The sequence below is a fragment of the Somniosus microcephalus genome, chromosome 8, assembly GCF_052327205.1.
Source record: "Somniosus microcephalus isolate GS21.2 chromosome 8, FLI_Smic_1.0, whole genome shotgun sequence".
Classification (NCBI taxonomy): domain Eukaryota; kingdom Metazoa; phylum Chordata; class Chondrichthyes; order Squaliformes; family Somniosidae; genus Somniosus; species Somniosus microcephalus.
Genome location: NC_140994.1, coordinates 205,812,955 through 205,832,896, shown reverse-complemented (window position 1 = coordinate 205,832,896; position 19,942 = coordinate 205,812,955).

The window sequence follows — 19,942 nt, the reverse complement described above, 5'->3', positions numbered from 1 at the left end:
ATATATATTGTGAACAGCTGGGGTCCTAGAACCGATCCTTGCGGTACCCCACTAGTCACTGCCTGCCACTCGGAAAATGACCCGTTTATTCCAACTCTTTGCTTTCTGTTCGCCAACCAGTTCTCTATCCAAGTCAATACCTTGCCCCCAATCCCATATGCCTTAATTTTGCACGCTAATCTCTTATGCGGGACCTTATCGAAAGCCTTCTGAAAGTGCAAATACACCACATCCACTGCTTCTCCCTTATCTATTTTACCAGTTACATCCTCAAAAAATTCCAGTAGATTAGTCAAGCATGATTTACCTTTTGTAAATCCATGTTGACTTTGTCCAATCCAGTCACTGCTTTCCAAGTGCTTTGCTATTACATCTTTTATAATGGACTCTAGCATTTTCCCCACTACCGATGTCAAGCTTACCGGTCTATAATTCCCCGCCTTTTCTCTACCACCTTTTTTGAATAGTGGGGTAACATTAGCTACCCGCCAATCCATGGGTGCCGTTCCAGAGTCTATCGAGTTCTGGAAGATGACCAGCAATGCATCTACTATTTCTAGGGCCACTTCCTTAAGTGCCCTGGGATGTAGATTATCAGGTCCTTGGGATTTATCGGCCTTCAGTCCCATCAATTTTCCTAACACCATTTCCCTACAAATACTGATTTCTTTCAGTTCCACCCTTTCCTCAGATCCTATGTTCCCCGGCATTTCTGGGAGGTTATTTGTGTCATCCTTTGTGAAGACAGAACCAAAATATGTATTTAGTTGGTCAGCCATTTCTTTGTTCCCCATTATAATTTCCCCCGATTCTGACTGCACGGGACCTACGCTTGACTTCACCAATCTTTTTCTCTTCACATATCTATAAAAGCTTTTACAGTCAGTTTTTATGTTCCCTGCAAGCTCTATTTTCCCTTTCTTAATTAATCCCTTTGTCCTCCTTTGTTGAATCCTGAACTGCTCCCAATCCTCAGGATTATTGCTTTTTCTGGCCTACAACATGTGTTTACTGAATGAGGGTTACTCTAGAACTAACTATCCAGATCACTACTCAGGGTTTATATACAAGTGTGGTCACTGCCGGTACTACAGTATACAGGAGCTGTAAAAAGTAGTTCTCTCCCTTAAAGGTGCATACATTACAATTCCTCCCCTTTTAGATTAACAGTACCATAACACTCATTTAACAATAAATTATCAAACTAATTACAATTAACACTTTTAACATGCAACATTAGCTGAAAATAGTCTATTTATAAATTTATTCTTTGGGGAGGCTTCCTGATTCTTTCTGGATAACGCCTTTCCCGAGTGTCTCGCTCTTGGTGCGGAGGCGATTCTAGCACCCTGTCGTCAGTTGATTAATCAGCTTCCAATGCTATTGTTTCTGAGGTAGATGCGACCTGTACGTCGGGTTGCTCACCAGGTACGTATGGCCGAGACATGGGGTTGACTCGTTCCTGTGACTCTAGGATCTGGTCAGCATGGCGTCTCACAATGTTCTCCCCAACATCCACTGTGTACATTAGTGGCCCCTGCCGTGTGCATATCGTTCCTGGTTGCCATTTCTCTGTTCGGTAGTCGCGTGCCAAGACTGGTTGCCCTACACTGAAGCTCCTTGTCGGCTTCTCATTGATGTGCTGGAATTGCTTACTCTCAACATCTCTTCGTACATTTGGTCTGAGCAAATCCAGACGAGATCTCAACCTTCGGTTAAAGAACATCATGGCTGGGGCCTGGTTGGTGACTGCATGTGTCGCATTTCTGTAGGCTAACAGGAAATTGTCCACCTTATGCTGCAGTGGAATGTCGTCATCGCACATGGCCTTTACTGCTTTTTTAAAGGTTTGTACGAACCTCTCAGCCAATCCATTTGTGGCTGGATGATACGGGGCAGATGTGTAATGCCTTACCCCATTCCTTTTCATAAATCTTCCAAACACTTCGGACACAAACTGTGGTCCGTTATCAGAGCAAATCTGCTCTGGCAAGCCGTTCCTGGCAAAAATGGTCCGCAGGACTGCAATAGTTTTCTCCGTGGTGGTGGAGGACATTTTGATCACCTCAGGCCATTTCGAGTGCGCATCCATGGATATTAAAAACATTGAGTCCATGAATGGATCAGCAAAATCAATATGCACCCATTGCCATGGAGATGAGGGCCACTCCCATGGGTGTAGAGGGGCATGTGGTGGTGCATTTTGGACCTTCTGGCATCCTGAGCAGCTCTTTGTCAGGTCCTCGATTTGCTGATTGATCCCCGGCCACCACACATATGCCCTAGCAAGGCTTTTCATTTTCACCCCTCCCAGATGACCTTCGTGAAGCTCATTGAGCACTCTCTCCCTTAACTTGGGTGGAATTACCACTCGGGATCCACACATCAAGGTCCCCTGGCATACTGACAGCTGTTCTCTTCTGGATGAGAATGCTGGCAACAGTGAGTCGCCATGTGCTGGCCATCCCTTCACCGTCAAATCATATACCCGAGACAGTGTCGGGTCATTTCGGGTCTCCTTCTCTGTACCAGCGTTAGTTACTGGCAAGCATTCAATTATAGTCGAATGAAATATTTCGACAGGATCCACTGCTGGTGCTTCCTCCGCAGTAGGCAGTGGCAGGCGTGATAGCCAATCACCGTTTCCATGCTGTTTCGTGCCCTTATACTCGGTTTCATATTGGTGCGCCCCTAGAAAAAGGGACCATCTTTGTAGCCATTGCGCAGTCATCACTGGAACGCCCTTCTTTGGATTAAAGATGGAGACAAGTGGTTGGTGGTCAGTCAGCAAGGTGAATTTCTGCCCATGCAGATAGTGATTGAACTTTTTCACTCAACACACTAGGCTGAGGGCCTCCCTGTCAATCTGGGCGTAGTTACGCTCGGCTGAGGTTAGTGATCGAGACGCAAAGGCTACTGGCCTCTCCGAGCCGTCTGGGAATTTGTGCGACAGCACCGCTCCAATGCCATAGGGTGATGCATCACATGCCAACCGAATTGGTAGTGCTGGGTTGAAATGAGCCAACACCTCTTTTGATGTGATCAATGCTTTGCTCTTCTGGAAAGCTCGTTTACATTCGTCACTCCACTTCCATGGTACCCCCGTTTGCAGTAGGGTGTTCAGTGGTGTAGTACTGTAGACAAATTCGGCAAGAATTTATGGTAGTAGTTCATCAGCCCGAGGAACGACCTCAGTTGTGACACATTTTCCGGTGCTGGAGCCTTGACTACTGCCTCAATCTTTTCAGGGCACTTATGTATCCCCTCTTTATCAATAACGTGGCCACAATACGAGATCTGCTTCTGGAAAAACTCGCATTTGTGGTTATTAGCTCGGAGCCCATATTCCTTCAATCTAGTGAGCACCTGCTCCAGGGTGGCGAGGTGATCACTGTCATTTTCGCCCGTGACCAGGATGTTGTCCAAATAACACTGGGTCCCTGGAATCCCTTGCAGGACTTGTTCCATTGCCCTTTGCCAAATAGCCGGAGCTGATGCTACCCCAAACACCAACCGGTTGTATTGGTAGAGACCTTTATGAGTGTTGATCGTGAGGTATTGTTTCGAGGCTTCTTCTACCTCCATTTGCAGGTACGCCTGGGCCAGATCAATCTTAGTGAAGCGTTTCCCTCCAGATAGAAAGGCGAAAATATCTTCAATCCGCGGAAGCGGATTTTGTACAGTGTGAAGGAGTGGGTTCACTGTCACCTTAAAGTCCCCACAGATGCGAACCTTCGTTGGTTCCCCAGTCATATTACTCAACGACCTCTTCATTACAGGAATGATGGGTGTAGACCACTCGCTCCAGTCCACTTTGGACAGTACTCCTGAACGTTCCAAACCTTCCAGCTCTGCTTCGAAGGCTGGGCGGATCGCATAAGGTCTGACCTTAAAAAACTTTGGGCTTGCATTTTCCTCTATTTTGATTGTCGCTGTTATGCCTTTTAGTGTTCCGAGTCCCTGCTGGAACACTTCTTGTGCGTCAGTTAGCATTTGTGACAGTCGTCCAGGTGTGACGTCGTCATCCTTTTTGGCATCTACAGTCAGTGCTTGTATGGAATGCCAATCTAGCTGTATCTTCCGGATCCATTCACGTCCTAGTAGTGGTGGTCCTCCATCTGGCAATACATATAGGTCCATTTTTGGTGTTTCCTTGTCGTTATATATAACGTTCACCCTTATTTTTCCTTTGGGGTAGACTTTTTGCCCCGTGCACGTCTTCAAGACAATCTTTGTATCTCTCAAGTGTATATGTGAGAATAGCCGCTTGTAGTCCCTTCGGTTTATGACTGTTAGGGCTGATCCTGTGTCCAATTCCATTTTCACTTGGACTCCTGCTATCTTGAGCGTGACCCAGATAGTTTGGTGATTATCCATTTTGATCACATTATGTAGTTTCAGACAACCCAGCTCCTTGCTTCCGGAGTCTGTATCACTTTCCTGTTCGTCTGAACTACTCTCCGTCACCTTATGTACCTTCTTGTACTTCTCCTGTGGAGATTTCTTGCTGCTGGTTTTCTTTCCCGACCTGCAGACTGTTGCTATGTGTCCTACTTTTCCACACTGTCTGCACACTTTGCCCTTGAACCAGCAATCATTATGGTCGTGTGTTGTTCTGCCGCAGCGATAGCACTTCACTGTTCCGTATGACATTTCATTTGTGCCATATTCTTGCGGTCTCCATTGTATCTCTGCAGCACCCCGTGCTGCTGCTTCATGTGATACTGCAATGCTGAAAGCCTTGTCCAGCGTAAGATCCTTTTCTGATAGAAGCTGTTTCTGGGTTCCTTCACTTTGAAGCCCACACACAAACTTGTCCCTTAAAGTATCTGCTAGTCCCGTTCCAAACTGGCAGTGTTTCGATAGCTTGCGCAGTTCCGTTAAATACTCAGCATTACTTTCATCTTTATGCTGGTTCCTTTTGTGAAACTTAAATCTTTCTGCTATCCACAGCGGTGTGGGGTTTAAGTGGTCCTGTAGGATTGACACTATGTTTTCAAAATCCTTTTCTACTGGCTTCTCTGGGGTTAGTAGGCTTCATAGTAAGCCATACGTTTTTGCACCCATTGAATTCAACAATACCAGCGCTTTCTTGACATCTGGCACTTCATTCGCCTTGCAGTATACTTCTATGTGTTTGACAGATGTCGTCCAATCTTCGACTTCATTGTTGAACGCTGTGATACTGCCACTCTTCGGCATTTTTGGGTGTTGTTAGACTGGCTTAAAATGGCGTCTCCCGCGCTTTCCTTTCTTCCCCGCTGCAGCTTAAAATGGCGTCTCCCGCGCTTTCCTTTCTTCCCGCTGTGACTTAAAATGGCGTCTCCCGCGCTGCTGCCAACGCCTTTCTCGGCGGTCCTCGTGGCAAATGGTGACGCCCTGTGGGTTTCGTGTGCTGCTCCTGCGCTGCTGCCAATGCCGCTCTCTGTGATCCCCATGGCAATGGCAGCGCCTCACGTTTTCCTGCGCGCCTCTCTCCCCCGTTGACGCTGCTCGGCCCTTGAACACCGGCTGCGCTCTGTTCTCTCTCGTCTCTCTCCCCCGTTGACGCCACTCGGTCCTGAACACCGGCTGCGCCCTGTGCGCTCTGCCCTCTCTCTCTCCCCCGTCGACGCTGCTCGGCCTTTTTCTGTGCAGCTCGGTCGGCTCTAGCCGCCGCTGTCCGGGAAGAGTCTGCGCAGTACCTGTTGCCAGCCCGTTTTGCTGGACCACCGTGACTGGAAAGCCAAGCCTGGCTCTCGACAGCCTCCCCTGCGATGCTCAAATCTCCGCTGGATGACTGGGCGGTTGCCCGTGGTCAACGCCCGTGCTTCTGGACTCGACCTCCTTCCACTGTTCTCCAGGAGCGAATCCCTGGGAGGTGATGCAGAGTTGCAGGTAGGTTCGAATCTGCTCATCGCCAATGTTGTGTCTGTGTATAAAAAGACACAGACTGCAGGAGAAATGGTACAACAGGTGTTTACTGAATGAGGGTTACTCTAGAACTAACTCTACAGATCACTACTCATGGTTTATATACAGGTGTGGTCACTGCCGGTACTACAGTATACAGGAGCTGTAAAAAGTAGTTCTCTCCCTTAAGGGTACACACATTACAGAGGGTAGCTTATGTTACCCCACTATTCAAAAAAGGTGTTAGAGAGAAAATGGGGAATTATAGACCAGTAAGCCTGACATCGGTCGTGGGGAAAATGCTAGAACCCATTATAAAAGAAGTAATAGCAGAGTACTTGGAAAACAGTGACAGGATCGGACAAAGTCAACATGGATTTACAAAAGCTAAATCATGCTTGACTAATCTGCTGGAATTTTTTGAGAATGTAACTGGTAGAATAGATAAGGGAGAACCAGTGGATGTGATGTATTTGGACTTTCAGAAGGCTTTCGATAAGGTCCCGCATAAGAGATTAGCGTGTAAAGTTAAGGCACATGGGATTGGGGGTAAGGTACTGACTTGGATAGAGAACTGGTTGGCAGACAGGAAGCAAAGAGTTGGAATAAACAGGTCTTTTTCCGAGTGGCAGGCAGTGACTAGTGGGTACCGCAGGGATCGGTGCTAGGACCCCAGCTATTCACAATATATATAAATGATCTAGACGAGGGAACTAGATGTAATATCTCCAAGTTTGCAGATGACACAAAGCTGGGTGGGCATGTATGCTGTGAGGAGGATGCTGAGAAACTCCAGTATGATTTGGACAGGTTGGGTGATTGGGCAGAAACATGGCAGCTGCAGTATAATGTGGATAAATGCGAGGTTATCCACTTTGGTGGCAAAAACAGGAAGGCAGATTCTTATCTGAACAGCAATAGATTGGGAGAAGTGGAAGTGCAACAAGGCCTGGGTGTCCTTGTGCACCAGTCGCTGAAGGTAAGCATGCAGGTGCAGAAGGCAAATGGTATGTTGGCCTTCGTAGCGAGAGGGTTCGAGTACAAGAACAAGGATGTCTTGCTACAGTTGTACAGGGCCTTGGTGAGACCACACCTTGAGTATTGTGTGCAGTTTTGGTCGCCTTACCTGAGAGAGAATGTTCTTGCCATGGAGGGAGTGCAGCGAAGATTCACCAGGCTGATACCTGGGATGGCAGGAATGACATATGAGAAGAGATTGTGTCGATTGGGCTTGTACTCACTGGAGTTTCGAATAATGAGAGGGGATCTCATTGAAACTTATAAAATTCTAACAGGACTGGACAGACTGGATGCAGGAAGGATGTTCCCGATGGTCAGGGAGTCCAGAACCAGGGGTCACAGTCTAAGGATAAGGGGTAAGCCATTTAGGACAGTGATGAGGAGGAATTTCTTCACCCAGAGAGTGGTGAACCTGTGGAATTCTCTACCACAGAAGGCAGTGGAGGCCAATTCATTAAATATATTCAAGAAGGAGTTGGATATATTTCTTAAGGCTAAAAGGATCCAGTGATATGGGGAGAAGGCAGGGACAGGGTACTGAATTTGGATGATCAGCCATGATCTCATTGAATGGCGGAGCAGGCTCAAGGGGCCGAATGGCCTACCCCTGCTCCTATCTTCTATGTTTCTATGTGTTGCTCTCCACAAACTCCCACATGCTACAGTTGCGGCACACCACCTGCACTGCAATCGCTATATGACCTTGTTTTATTTAATTAAATTTTTATTTAGGTAACTTAGTTTACAGTGTAGTTTCTTGACTACTTACTTGATCTAGATTAAGTTAAGGGAACTGAAATTAAATATCTACCTGTAACACAAAGCACTACAAGTAGTGTAGGCAAAAGGCAGCAACTCCTTCCCCCCTTCTCCAAATTCCCACTCTTTCCAAGTTCCCAAATAAAACACTCTCTTCACGTCCACTCCATTGAATCCCGCTCTGTGCAGACCTATGATTGCAGTGGGATGAGGGTGAGTGTGAGGGCTGGCTAGTGAGCTGGGGATGTGATAATATAGATAGAGAGGGATGGGTGGAGATCTAAGGTAAGTTGGTGTGAGTAAGGATGTGCAGGAATAGGGTAGGAAAGGCAGAGTGATGCGGATGTGATGAGTGACACAGCAGAATGAGGTTGAGTGTGGTTTTGTACTAACGTTTCGTGATCTACTGAGATCATTGAAACTTTTGCGGCACTGCACCCAGGTCCTCCTGACCACATCCCTGCTTGCGCCCTCCTCTGCAATGTGCAACCAGGCTGTGTTGATCTCCTGGGGAGGTGTCTTCTGCCCATGGGAAGGGAAGAGGACCTCCATGCGTGTTGCGACTCCCTCCATAAGCATATGGAGTGAGTCATGGGAGAGCCTGGGTGCAGCCCTGTGCCTTTGTGCAGTGATTGTCAGTGTTAGCAACACCTCAATGCTGTAGAACACTGACAGCACAAATGTCAAGACAAATGTTGCCATGGTCCCTTTAAGGAAACCGGCTGACGACACATCATGAAATGACATCACCAGACTCGCTTCCTTTAATTGGGCCAGGAAACACACTGAGTGGGCTTAACAATCCCAATCAACGGAAAGTCATTTTACACTGCGGGATGGAGCCATCAGCAGGGCCGCGACCCATCAATTACATCGCCCACCACGGACCCGCCAGGGTAAGTAAAATCGCAACCAATGATTCCAGTGAACCATTGGTTTTAGCCACACATCCTCTGCTGCTGTTAGACTCTCATTAACTGTGCTTTTTAAACATCTGTTTAATTACTTTTACATTCTCAGCAGATTAATTGTCAATTATTGATACAAAACTCAGTTTAAGGAATTTATTTTTCCCCAGTCTCCCTGACCATGTACATCCTGTGGCTGAGAGACTGCGGCTGAGCAACTAACTTGGTCTCAGCCCTCTGAAAGTGCTGGTGGAAATCAGCCATATGGCGAGGGGGCATATTGGTTGCAGGGGGTGGGGGGAGGCGGAATTAGGGAGAGGACTGCAACGGCAGTCCAGGATCATGATCCTGATTTTTCCTTTCCCTGTGGAAGAAGTACCTGCCTTCTGCTTTTTATATTTGCCTAAAAGCACAGAGAACATTGGCAGTTGAGTCCATGTTCAGCACTGCAGTGCTCCAGCATGTTGCTGTTCTACTCTGCTACATCATTGTACTGTGCCATTTAATGATCTGTTCAGAGCCACAGAACAAGCTCAAATCTCCAGTTAATGGGGTGGATTTTCACCCAGAGTGGTATCTGATAGGCTGGCTGGTGAAATGAGCCAGCAGGCTGCTCGGCAGTTCTGTCAGGACGACCAGTCCATTTTGAGGCCCGGGCCTTATTTGTACAAATTTTGGAAGAAGTATCTTCCCAGTTAGTCCAAGTTGCACTTCTTCATACCCCCTTAATTCTCTTTATAATTAGGTGTCCAACATTATACACTGTATTACAACTGTGACTAACCAATGACTTGTACAGATTCATTATCATCTCTTGGCTGTGGTCTAGGTGAGAGGGGCTAGGAGTGAGCAGGTGTTACTGGTTGCCTGATTGCAGCAGGGTGGAGTGAGTTTGTAAAAAGTTGGTGGTGGGTTTTTGGGTTTTTGTTTTCAGGTTTTAGGGCCTTTTTGGCCCATAAACAACAGCCAGATGGCTGCTGAGGGGTCCAGAGTGCCGGGCCCCTCAGAGGACAGTGTTCCCAAGATGAATTTAATTAGGGGAGAAACTGTGGTTGGAAGGGAAAGAAAAAGACCCAAAGATTTGGGCCAGGACCCCAGGAAGTTTGGAAAAGAAAACACGGTGGTGGTTCAGTGCGAGGATAAGGAGCTACGATCTTGGGATTTTATCCAAGCGTACATGAGGACTGTGGCGAGAGAAGCTGCTTTGCCTGCCGACCAAAGCCGAATGTTGGGTTTGAGGTGATGGTCAGTGGCCGAGAGGAGGTGGAAAGACTTTTACTCAGTTTGAAAGTTGGCGATAAGTTCTTGGAGGTATCTCTGCTATATCCGGAAGAGGTGGTGGTCTCATTCTTAAACTTGCCAGTTTATATTGAGGACGATGTGCTAATCAAAAAGTTGGAGTCGTGGGACATTAAAATTTGCTCAGCAATAAAGAGGAGATACTATCCAGGAACACGGGTAGCCGATGGAAACCGTTATGTAAAGGTGCGGTTCCCAGAGGGGGTGAGGTCATTACCGTATAGCATGAAATTCGAGACAATGGAAGGAGTGCTGTACTTTCGAGTACTGCATGATAACCAAGTGAAGGTTTGTTATTATTGTCTTGGACACGACCATCTTGTAAGAAACTGTCCAGACTTGTACTGTTATAATTGCGGCGAGTCTGGACACATCGCTCGGTGCTGCAAGGCGGAGAGCTGTGGGATGTGTCACAAAGGCCCCACCCGCTGTGAGTGTGAGGCAGAAGGAAGCTCTATGAGTGATGAGGAGATGGGAGAAGGAGCAGGAGGTGTGAGTGGAATGGCCAGAGGAGCGAAGCAGTCGGAGGACACAGCTGGTAAATTGAAGGAGAAAAGAGCACAGGAAGAGGCAGAAAATTGCGGAGCAGAGAACAGGATGGAGATGGTGGAAAACACACCAAGTACAGTGGAAAAGAACAAAGACAGCAGCGGGCAGCAAGGGTCGAGTGCAGACTCGAGCCTTAATATGATTCACCTCTCCCTAAAGAATCTGGTGTCCGCGAGGGGAGAGGAGGTGGGAACGGGGTGCGTGGTAAATGTAAGTACTCCAAAGAAAGACGGGGAGTCGGACATCTTGGTGAGCAGGAGCGGGCAAGACAAGGAGAGGGCGCAAGAGGCAGGAGCCTTAAAGGGGCAGCAGGACGGGAGCGGTGAGACAAAGACGCCAGTAGGGAGCAATATAGGTGTGCCATTGTCCCAGAGAAAAAAGGATCAGGGAGCAAGGGCCAGAGGTGGAGATAAGGTCAAAGGGAGCGGCACTGTTGGAGAAACCCTGATAGCAGGACGACTCTCTATGGGAGATGATGGGCTGGATTTTCATGCAGAAATCGGGAAGGAGGCGGGACTACAACTTTTGGGTTGTAGTCCCGCCTCCATCGCGATGCGGCCAATCCACGCGATTTTCACTTGATTGACCTTGTTGAGCCCACCCAGCGGGCTCAGCAGGCCAATTAAGGGCCACCCGGCAACAGGTGACGTCACAGACTGAAATTTCATCTGTCAAGACGTGTTGACAGATGAAATATCAGTGTTTCACAGCTGCTTGAAGCTGTCAAACACTGACAGTCTTACTTCTAACCTGAGTCCTTCTACACAGACTCAGTTAGAAATCTCGCCGGCACTGAAAGCTGCAGGCTGTCACTTTTGACAGATCGCAGCCATTCTGCTTTCTGTGCCGGCTGAATGATGGACTCCCGAAGCCTAGAGGAAGGAAGGCTGCAAAGGTAAGTACAGGTAATTTACACTTCTTTACACACTTTAGGCACACCAAATACACTTACCTTTGCACTCATGCACCCATCACTCACCTGAACACCGACATCTCGACCCCTCCAAGTCCTTCAACCCGATGGCCCGACTCCTCTAACCTGGCGTGGGTTGGAGCCGTCAGGAATCCCACACGACAACCTTCAAAATAGGGATTAGGCTAAACATTGCCTGTTAACTACCTGTTAACAGGCAGTTAATTGGCACTAATCCCTTCCCGCCTCGGGTCGGCGGGTCCCAGTGCGGGGCGGGTACCCGCCTCCTTTGAAACTTACATGGAGGCGGGTTTTGGGCGGGATGGTGTCGGGACCCCCGACTTCTGGATTTCAGCCCCCCACACATCTAAAAGCCCGCCTGACGGCACACTGAAAATCGACCCCGATGTATAGAAACATAGAAACATAGAAACATAGAAGATAGGAGCAGGAGTAGGACATTCGGCCTTTCGAACCTGCTCCGTCATTCAATGAGATCATGGCTGATCATCCAATTTCAGTACCCTGTCCCTGCCTTCTCCCCATATCCCTTGATCCCTTTAGCCCTAAGAAATATATCCAACTCTTTCTTGAATATATTTAATGAACTGGCCTCCACTGCCCTCCGTGGCAGAGAATTCCACAGGTTCACCACTCTCTGGGTGAAGAAATTCCTCCTCATTTCAGTCCTAAATGGCTTACCCCTTATCCTTAGACTATGACCCCTGGTTCTGGACTCCCCGGCCATCAGAAACATCCTTCCTGCATCTAGTCTGTCCAGGCCTGACAGAATTTTAAAGGTTTTGATGAGATCCCCTCTCAATCTTCTAAACTCCAGTGAGTATAAGCCCAATCGACACAATCTCTCCTCATACGTCATTCCTGCCATCCCAGGTATCAGCCTGGTGAATCTTCGCTGCACTCCTTCCATGGCAAGAACATCCTTCCTCAGGCAAGGCGACCAAAACTGCACACAATACTCAAGGTGCGGTCTCACCAAGGCCCTGTACAACTGTAGCAAGACATCCTTGTTCCTGTACTCGAACCCTCTTGCTACGAAGGCCAACATACCATTTGCCTTCTTAACCGCCTGCTGCACCTGCATGCTTACCTTCAGCGACTGGTGCACAAGAACACCCAGGTCTCTTTGCACTTCCCCTTCTCCCAATCTATTGCCATTCAAATAATAATCTGCCTTCCTGTTTTTGCCACCAAAGTGGATAACCTCACATTTATCCACATTATAGTGCATTTGCCATGTTCCTGCCCAATCACCCAACCTGTCCAAATCGTACTGGAGTTTCACGACATCCTCCTCACAGCATACCCTCCCATCCAGCTTTGTGTCGTCTGCAAATTTGGAGATATTACATCCAATTCCCTCGTCCAGATCATTAATATATATTGTGAACAGCTGAGGTCCTAGGACCGATCCTTGCGGTACCCCACTAGTCACTGCCTGCCACTCGGACGGGGAGCAGGATTCTGTATCTGACGGGGAGCAGGCACAGAGGGTTACAGTAGAGCTTGAGAGTGAGGAATTAGAGGGGGACAGAGACATGGAAGTGGGGGGTGGGGTGGCATCATGTGGAAAGGGAAAGGCTGGTGAATCTTTTACATCCACCTGAGCAGACAAACAAGGTTCTGGTTTAATATCCTATGCAGCAATACTCAGTCCTGCACTGAAGTGTCAGCATAGATTAAGGGCGCGATCATGCCAGCCCTGGCGAGGTGGGTATGGAGGCAGGAAAATGGCAGAATCTAGGGGCGGGTGCCCATCCCGCCCCCAACCCGCCTCCATGCCATCTTCCTGGGAGGTGAGTGGTGAACCTGTGGAATTCTCTACCACAGAAGACAGTTGAGGCCAATTCATTAAATATATTCAAGAAGGAGTTAGATATATTTCTTAATGCTAAAGGGATCAAGGGATATGGGGAGAGGGCAGGGACAGGGTACTGAGTTTGGATGATCAGCCATGATCTCATTAAATGGCGGAGCAGGCTCGAGGGGCCGAATGGCCTACTCCTGCTCCTATCTTCTATGTTTCTATGACCTTTAAGGATTATAACTCCAGAGGGATGATTGTAAAAATGATGGTAAATTTAAATTTAAGAGACTTATGGCGGGACCGGAACCCCATAAAAAGGGAGATCTCCAGATAAGGTTAGGTGGGTGATGTTCTAAAACAGAGCCAAAGAGATTTTGTGTTAATGCGGGAAGTGTTAAGTTCTGAGGTGATGGAGATTTATTATTAAAAAAATTTGTAGTGACCACTTGGCTTTGGTTCTTAGAATTATGAACAGCAGGGTTAAGATCGGTTCAGGGGTGTGGATTTTAAACAATCAGTACCTGAAAGAAATTGCTTATAAAGAAGGGATTATAAATATAATAAAGAATGCTCGGAAGGAACCTTTGTTCTTGAAAGAAAGAAGAGTTTGGTGGGACAATTTCAAATATGAGGTAAAAGTTTTTTCGGTACGTTGTGGGAAAAAGAGAGCGGCAGCTAACCGGCGTCGAGAAGAGAATATAAACAAAAGGTTTACGGATGTCTGTAAAGCAGTTGACGGAGGGATAAGGGAGCGAAGACTAAGTTCCGGGTGCTTAAGGAAGAGTGGGAATTATTGCAAGCTGAAAAATGCAAGGGGGCCATTCTCCGTGCAAAGGCTAGAGATGCATTGGAGGGCGAAAGATGCACTAGATATTTTCTAGAGCAAGAGAAGCTGCGACAGAGATTATCGTTAATTGAAGATGTAGGGGGTTTCTCTTGCTCTTTCTGGTCTCCTGCCAGGTTTCGTGCAATAATTACCCTTGAGTGGTTCGACCCACTCCCCCTACGGTTCTAGACCTTGGACTTAGGTGCAGAGAACAGTAGTGCAGAGAAAGAACTCAATAGACCAGGTTGAATAGCACGAAATGGATGCTTTTATTTTTAAACAGTTTGAAGCATTACAAAATACATGTCATAGGCACAGATTAAAGTTACTACAATCATGCACAAATTTATGAACTTGACTCTATGGAAATGGGGAACACACGGCACATCGAAAAAGGGGAAACACATTACGATTTCCCTTAACTCCCTCCCCTATACCTAAACTAAGTTTCGACCTGGGGAACTTGGGATCATGCTCACCACTCTCGAAATCGCGAGAAAGGGGGTTCGCAGCCTTTTTGGCACCGCTTTCCGTCGTCACGTGGATTTGGAAACTTCTGGCGCAGTCGATATTCTCTCCTCCCTCGAGGCGGTGGGGTAGACCCAGCCTCGATGAGCGCTCGTTAAGGTTGAGATCCACTGAGTCGATTTGGGTTCCTGGAGCAGACCCAGATGCAGGCTATGCACTTGGGAGAATCTTGTGGCCTAGATCGCCAGTCCTCCAGAGGGTTTCTTCTCCGTCGGCCTGGGTCGTCGATGATCTCCCGACCCCAGTACCCGGGCCACCCTCGTCGTCTTCTCGTCGTGGCCGAGCCTTGTTTGGCTGAACACCGACCACGTTGTCCTTTTACCGAAACCGTCCGTCTTTAAAAAGACGAAAACGTTTTCATCGATCTGCCGAAGTGGAAGAGGCGCCGATCCGGGCACCGTCCGCCCTTCGTTCGTTCCTCGTAGAAGTTCTTGAAGAAATGGAAGCCTGAAGTCGCCCAACAAGAAGCCGTGGCAGTGAAGAAGAAGTTGTTCAAGTAACCCGAAGTCCGAAGTAACTTAGATGGACTTTCAATCCATAGTTATACTCTTTTTGGGACAGTCTTATCTCCCGCCAAATCATAGTCCTGTCTTTGTATTAATTTTGGCGGGCAGAAATCTCTGCAGGGGCGCTTTGTCTTGTAACGGAGCCGGTGATAACTTAAACTGGCCTTCCTGGCCGATAATGTCTTTCAATGTCTTTTGCATTGTCACCGTGGCTCGGTTCGCATATTGATCGGTCCGGACATTTTCCTTGATGGCTGCTAAACGGTTTTTCCTTTGTACGATAAATGGGTATAAGTGTTTTTACATTGTCCGCCCATATCTTGATGGGCCCCATCCTGTACTTATAATCCATTGAATATGTATGCTGTTGCTCTGAGTTTCGGTTCCCAGAGACTGGCTTTCGTGGGCTCACTGTCTTCAATCCACAAGCCTGTCTGGCTTGCAGTAACAGAAATAAAATGGTTCATAAACTGATCACGGGGCCTGGCGGCCATTTTGTATGCCCTTTTATCAAAGGTTTTTCTGTGCAAGCTTACTTTGGTCAATAAACAGTCTTATTTTATCCAGTTTTCTTGCGTGATTTTTGCTGAAAATTGCGAATCTTACAGGCCCCCCTGTGATACTGATAGCTTGCTTAAAGTATCAATAATCCTTGATGAGCAAATGTTCCCTGATTTCCCACATCCAAACATTCCTGGCACTTAACTATCTATGCCCCTCACGACACATGCAGTTCCCATTTCCGGAGAAAATGAAAATTACCTCATGCACATTTGGAATCATAGACAGCAAATCTCAAACTATAACACCTTCACCTGTCAGATGGGCAGGGGTTGATACCCTTTTGCGCCATCTGCATGCATCTTTTATTAATCCAAAAAAACTTAAGAACAACTAATAACATAACAATACTTATTTCCTTATAACCCAAAACAATCAAAAAAAAAAAATTTTTTAAATGGAGGGACGCTTAATCTTATACTAGCAGCTTAGAGTGGGGTATCTGCTTCCCCCATCCGCACATAGCGTTCTCTCCATTCTCCTGTGTTCTCGTGCCTCTGGAGGCGTTTGCCTCTTTTGCAATGCACGAAGAGCAAAAATATCACAATCAAAACCTGACATACTACTAGGATATGGGATGCTATTCTAATCCAGGCGGGGACCTCTATGTTGGTGAACAAGTCCCACCATGGTGGGATGGTTATGTCCAATATGTCTTTTCCTATCTCTAAAGTCTTCTGCTCCAGTGTGTAGAAATGTTTCTGCGAAATTATAACGGCTTTTAAAATCTTGGTGAGGTGTTCGGGAAGAGGGGGAATGACATAACCAAAATGCGCGACAAATCGTTGTAAGTCTGTGAAATTCTCTTTGATAGTGATGTGTACGGTGGAGGGCGCAGGAATGGGAACAATTCGTTGTTGTGCCACTTGAACCTCGGCCCTGGGTTTGAAACAGAAACTGCTATCACCGACCGAACACCACTCGTGTTGTCCATATCGGTACTGAGGCGCTGCAGTGGTGACGCAGTATGTCCCACCCCCGATATATGCTACCTGTGGGGGCACATGGTCCTCTGCCATTGCCTCCATGGTGCAATTCACCGGCTTCGCGCTAGCGGTTCTGAACCCGCACTGTGGTTTCAAAAAGGCATTCAAGTGCTGGGGACACAGGATGATGTGTGCTCCCCGGCTCCGACATCCCGAGAGGTCGGTGCCTGTCATCGTACGCTCCCATCTGATGACGTAAGGCGGGACCACTGCGTAACGAATGTGTGCGCCCCCCTGAATGACTCCAATGTTCTCTACTCTGTATACCGGGGCGGGCTTTGCTGCGGGACCCAACACCGGCATTCTTACTACTATTCCCATAATAGTGTGATTCGAATGTCCGCAGTCCACTGGAACTGGGTATGCTTCTGCGGCTAGTCTGAGCTGGCACGGGCTTAATGCATTCTCAAAAGGGTGGAGCGCTTGCAAGTGCTTGTTGCTGATCCAGGACGGGACCAAACCCTGTTTTAAATCCTCAAGATTACTGCGGCCCTCGCCCAATAACCACGCCCCGTACAGCACACAGGCCTCGTTTTGCGCAGCTTGATTGGACGCATTCCGATCCTCCTTAATGAGTGCATTTACCGTTCTCGCGTGTTTCTCCAGCTCAGCAATTATGTCCTTAAAGTGTAGTGTCATGGCCTGGTCCTCATGCAACTCAGAACCCACGACCTTGTTTTCGTCTGTCAATATGTTCCTTAACTGGGCTTTTAAACCGTTGATCTGTGTCTGCAGCTCCACGTTATCTAGAGCGTTGACAACAGATGTCCCGGTATTAAAAGCAGTGAATATGTCATTTACAGTACCCCTTCTTTGCCTCCCGACTTGATCCAAAACTTCTGGCGGTGTGGTGTATAATTTGTCTCTGTCGATGTCGGCAAAGTCAAATTCGTAAAATTGTCTAAACATACTGGTTAACAGGACCTGGTATAATTGTTCCGTTTCTTTGGGACACCACTCCGGCAATCTTACCTCAGTGAGATTTAAAATCACTGAGGCCACCGCGTAGTGTACCCCTTGGTACAGCACCTGACCGGTGGGTACCAATACTAAACCGTTCCCGGGTCCCTTGGTGGTGGTTGGGCACCCTCCTTTCTGGGCTAGTGCTACCGGAAGCGTGGGCAGGGGCTTGCGTGGGCGGGTGATGAGTTCAGTGGCGTTCACCGGAATAGGGGAGTATGGGGCTCCGCACGCTCGAGTGCTAACATCCCATCTCATCCCCTTCCCTTCATCCTGCCACTGCCTCTGGAAGAAGATGGACACGCCCTTGGGGCAGACGCGTCTCGAACCCCACATACAGACATATATTCCCTCATCCGGTTCCCACCATTTGTCCCAACACACACGTAATTGTCCGTGAGTTCCCGTAATAGTCCGATGGGTATTATTACCCAGTCGCTCCCACTCGACCGTAGAGTTTCTCATGTCCTTTCCCAGCTTTCGTAGCCACCACCATCGCCTTGGTGGTACGTTCCCATTGTACACCAGACAAATCCTCTTTCCCACGGTGACGCTGACTCTGGGCGCTAGGATCCTCACTCGAGGGCATGTTAATGAAGTCTCTTGGTAGGCAAAACCGAAATTGCTGGAATATTCCGTAGAATTCGTTCCCAGCCAACCTGGCCATCTCCCTTGGTGGAAGTAGGTGGCGGTTTCCTCTACCTCTCGCTCCCCCGTCCCATCCGTTGCGATGGGGGCCGTGTCCCCGGAGCACCCGAAAATGATGACGTCCTTGGTGCGGCCTCGGTAGGCCCACCCGCACCCGATCGCCATGAACGCGACGACAATCCTTTCCATCGTATCCCAGGTTTCTGTAACCAACAAAATGATGTAGCCGGGCTCCCGATAGGTGCTGGCCTAAATTAATTGGACGCGCGGGTTCCTGGACCCCGCTCCCTAACAAACACACATACCGGGCAGACCTCAAAATTGTACTCTTAACACCATATACTTTACATTCCTTAAACTATGACCATAATTACCTATCTTAACTTATGTACAGCGCCGCCCTCCGTGGGGCGGCTTTCCGAATCCCTGTGAGGTCTGTCGTGTGCCACACCCTGCGGTGGGGCTGCATTGATCTTTGGCCTTGATCCCCCGCAGCCTGTCACTGCTGAACGGGGATCATGTCTTCCTGGGGCTGCTTTAAACCGTGGTTGGGGAGGATGGGGAGAATCTGGCCAAAATTTTCTGGGCTGGGGCGCTCGAGCCGACCTACGAGGGGCTGCTTTGGGTTGGGCTCCCGGGGCCGATGGACCTGGGGTCGTGACTGTTACCGTTACAGCCTGTGGTTCCTCCACAGCTGCCGGCTCCAGCTCCCCTCCCTCAGGCTCCGCCCCCCCGGGGTCGGGATCTGTGGCTTCCGACTCCACCTCACCTGTCCCTACAGGTAACGAGTCTCCACCCCCACTCCCTACCTCCCCCAAGCTTGAGTCGAGGGCGGGACTGCCGTCCTCTGACTCTTCCTCCTCCGTGATTGGGTCTAAAGCGAGGTTGAGCTGTTCGGGCTCTCCCCTGCCTAAATCCCATTCAAAAGATGAGACCTCCCACTCCAATGGGATGGCCTCTCCCTTCACGCAGGCTACTGCTCCAGCCGGTGTGGTCTGTGACTCTGTTACAGGCTGAGGATCTTTGTTCTCAGACCTGGTCCCCTTTGGTGGCCCTTGTGTACCCGGTTTAAACAGTTTACACTGGTTGATGTGAAACCATTTGGTACGTCGGGGCGTCTTCACTGCATAAACCATGGGGCTGGCTTTGTCTACAATGCTGTATGGCCCCATGTACAGTGGTTCAAAACTCCCTACCCTGGCGTAGTTTCGGACCATGACCTGGTCCCCGACTACCCACTCTTGTTGTTTCCGAGGTTCCAACAACAGTTTATTTCCCTGGTGCTGTCTTCCCATGTTCCCAGCCGCCTGCCCATAAATCTGTCTCAGGCGCTCCAAGAGGGTTTGGGCGAATTTGTCCCGTTTCACCTCTCGGAGCTGGCCCTCAGTGAGCACCGGGGCTAGCACATGGGTGGGTGTTCGCATGATCCTTCCAGTCATTAACTCGTGCGGGGAATACCCCGTGCTTTTGGACTGGCTGGCTCGGATCCCCATGAGGACTAAAGGCAGGACCTCCGCCCATTTCTGGGGCGAGCCCATTGTCTCTTTCCTCAGCTTTTCCTTGAGGGTCCGATTCATACGCTCAACAATCCCGGATGACTGGGGATTGTATGCTACGTGCCACTTTCCCTCAATGCCCAGGAGCCTGAGGGCGTTCTGCATTACTTGACCGGTGAACTGACTCCCTTGGTCGGACTCTACAAAACGGGGGAGTCCCCACCGTGAGAACACTTCCCGAATCAAGATCTTAGCAGTACCCA